Here is a 3,978-nt window from a genome sequence, read left to right as displayed (position 1 = left end):
ACTCAGATATGGCAGCGTGAGCCTTATCCATCACAGGACAGACTCAGAGACGGAGGCGCAAGCCTTATCCATCACAGGACAGACTCAGAGAGGGCACAGCGAGCCTTATCCATCACAGGACAGACTCAGATGGGGCAGCGCAAGCCTTATCCATCATAGGACAGACTCACAGAAGGCAGCGCGAGTCTTATCCATCACAGGACAGACTCAGAGAGGGCAGCGCAAGCCTGATCCACAACAGGACAGACTCAGATGGGGCAGCGCGAGCCTTATCCATCACAGGACAGACTCAGATGGGGCAGCGCGAGCCTTATCCATCACAGACAGACTCAGATATGGCAGCGTGAGCCTTATCCATCACAGGACAGACTCAGAGACGGAGGCGCAAGCCTTATCCATCACAGGACAGACTCAGATGGGGCAGCGCGAGCCTTATCCATCACAGGACAGACTCACAGAAGGCAGCACAAGCCTTATCCATCACAGGACAGACTCACAGAAGGCAGCGCGAGTCTTATCCATCACAGGACAGACTCAGAGAGGGCAGGGCAAGCCTGATCCACAACAGGACAGACTCAGATGGGGCAGCGCGAGCCTTATCCATCACAGGACAGACTCACAGAAGGCAGCGCAAGCCTTATCCATCACAGGACAGACTCAGAGAGGGAAGCGCGAGCCTTATCCATCACAGGACAGACTCAGAGAGGGTAACGCGAGCCTTATCCATCACAGGACAGACTCACATGGAGCAGCGCGAGCCTTATCCATCACAGGACAGACTCACAGAAGGCAGCGCGCGCCTTATCCATCACTGGACAGACTCAGAGAGGGCAGCGCGAGCCTTATCCATCACAGAACAGACTCGGCTGGGCAGCGCAAGCCTTATCCATCACAGGACAGACGCAGAGAGGGCAGCGCAAGCCTTATCCATCACAGGACAGACTCAGAGAGGGCAACGCGAGCCTTATCCATCACAGGACAGACTCACGTGGAGGAGCGCGAGCCTTATCCATCACAGGACAGACTCAGATGGGGCAGAGTGAGCCTTATCCGTCACAAGACAGACTCAGATGGGGCAGCGCAAGCCTTCTCCATCACAGGACAGACTCAGAGAGGGCAGCGCAAGCCTTATCCATCACAGGACAGACTCAGAGAGGGCAACGCGAGCCTTATCCATCACAGGACAGACTCACGTGGAGCAGCGCGAGCCTTATCCATCACTGGACAGACTCACGTGGGGCAGCCCGAGCCTTATCCATCACAGGACAGACTCACGTGGGGCAGCGCGAGCCTTATCCATCACAGGACAGACTCAGATGGGGCAGCAGAATCCTTATCCATCATTGGACAGACTCACGTGGGGCAACGCGAGCCTTATCCATCACAGGACAGACTCACGTGGGGCAGCGCGAGCCTTATCCATCACAGGACAGACTCAGATGGGGCAGCAGAAGCCTTATCCATCACAGGACAGACTCACGTGGGGCAGCAGAAGTCTTAGCCATCACAGGACAGACTCAGATGGAGCAGCGCAAGCCTTATCCATCACAGGACAGACTCAGATGGGGCAGCAGAAGCCTTATCCATCACAGGACAGACTCTGATGGGGCAGAGTGAGCCTTATCCATCACAGGACAGACTCAGATGGGGCAGCGCGAGCCTTATCCATCACAGGACAGACTCAGATGGGGCAGCGCGAGCCTTATCCATCACAGGACAGACTCACAGAGGGCAGCGCGAGCCTTATCCATCACAGGACAGACTCAGATGGGGCAGCGCAAGCCTTATCCATCACAGGACAGACTCAGATGGGGCAGCGCGAGCCTTATCCATCACAGACAGACTCAGATATGGCAGCGTGAGCCTTATCCATCACAGGACAGACTCAGAGACGGAGGCGCAAACCTTATCCATCACAGCACAGACTCAGAGAGGGCACAGCGAGCCTTATCCATCACAGGACAGAGTCAGATGGGGCAGCGCAAGCCTTATCCATCACAGGACAGACTCACAGAAGGCAGCGCAAGCCTTATCAGTCACAGGACAGACTCAGATGGGGCAGCGCGAGCCTTATCCATCACAGGACAGACTCACAGAAGGCAGCGCGAGCCTTTTCCATCACAGGACAGACTCAGATGGGGCAGAGCAAGCCTTATCCATCACAGGACAGACTCAAGTGGGGCAGCGCGAGCCTTATCCATCACAGGACAGACTCACGTGGGGCACAGCGAGCCTTATCCATCACAGGACAGACTCAGATGGGGCAGCAGAAGCCTTATCCATCACAGGACAGACTCACGTGGGGCAGCAGAAGTCTTAGCCATCACAGGACAGACTCAGATGGAGCAGCGCAAGCCTTATCCATCACAGGACAGACTCAGATGGGGCAGCAGAAGCATTATCAATCACAGGACAGACTCAGATGGGCAGAGTGAGCCTTATCCATCACAGGACAGACTCAGATGGGGCAGCGCGAGCCTTATCCATCACAGGACAGACTCAGATGGGGCAGCGCGAGCCTTATCCATCACAGGACAGACTCACAGAGGGCAGCGCGAGCCTTATCCATCACAGGACAGACTCAGATGGAGCAGCACAAGCCTTATCCATCACAGGACAGACTCAGATGGGGCAGCGCGAGCCTTATCCATCACAGACAGACTCAGATATGGCAGCGTGAGCCTTATCCATCACTGGACAGACTCAGAGACGGAGGCGCAAGCCTTATCCATCACAGGACAGACTCAGAGAGGGCACAGCGAGCCTTATCCATCACAGGACAGACTCAGATGGGGCAGCGCAAGCCTTATCCATCACAGGACAGACTCACAGAAGGCAGCGCGAGCCTTATCCATCACAGGACAGACTCAGATGGGGCAGCGCGAGCCTTATCCATCACAGGACAGACTCACAGAAGGCAGCACAAGCCTTATCCATCACAGGACAGACTCACAGAAGGCAGCGCGAGTCTTATCCATCACAGGACAGACTCAGAGAGGGCAGCGCAAGCCTGATCCACAACAAGACAGACTCAGATGGGGCAGCGCGAGCCTTATCCATCACAGGACAGACTCACAGAAGGCAGCGCAAGCCTTATCCATCACAGGACAGACTCAGAGAGGGAAGCGCGAGCCTTATCCATCACAGGACAGACTCAGAGAGGGTAACGCGAGCCTTATCCATCACAGGACAGACTCACATGGAGCAGCGCGAGCCTTATCCATCACAGGACAGACTCACAGAAGGCAGCACGCGCCTTATCCATCACTGGACAGACTCAGAGAGGGCAGCGCGAGCCTTATCCATCACAGGACAGACTCGGCTGGGGCAGCGCAAGCCTTATCCATCACAGGACAGACGCAGAGAGGGCAGCGCAAGCCTTATCCATCACAGGACAGACTCAGAGAGGGCAACGCGAGCCTTATCCATCACAGGACAGACTCACGTGGAGCAGCGCGAGCCTTATCCATCACAGGACAGACTCAGATGGGGCAGAGTGAGCCTTATCCGTCACAAGACAGACTCAGATGGGGCAGCGCAAGCCTTCTCCATCACAGGACAGACTCAGAGAGGGCAGCGCAAGCCTTATCCATCACAGGACAGACTCAGAGAGGGCAACGCGAGCCTTATCCATCACAGGACAGACTCACGTGGAGCAGCGCGAGCCTTATCCATCACTGGACAGACTCACGTGGGGCAGCGCGAGCCTTATCCATCACAGGACAGACTCACGTGGGGCAGCGCGAGCCTTATCCATCACAGGACAGACTCAGATGGGGCAGCAGAAGCCTTATCCATCACTGGACAGACTCACGTGGGGCAACACGAGCCTTATCCATCACAGGACAGACTCACGTGGGGCAGCGCGAGCCTTATCCATCACAGGACAGACTCAGATGGGGCAGCAAAAGCCTTATCCATCACAGGACAGACTCACGTGGGGCAGCAGAAGTCTTGGCCATCACAGGACAGACTCAG

This window comes from Lissotriton vulgaris, chromosome 5 (assembly GCF_964263255.1).
Source record: "Lissotriton vulgaris chromosome 5, aLisVul1.2, whole genome shotgun sequence".
Lineage (NCBI taxonomy): Eukaryota > Metazoa > Chordata > Amphibia > Caudata > Salamandridae > Lissotriton > Lissotriton vulgaris.
This window is presented reverse-complemented; position numbering follows the sequence as displayed.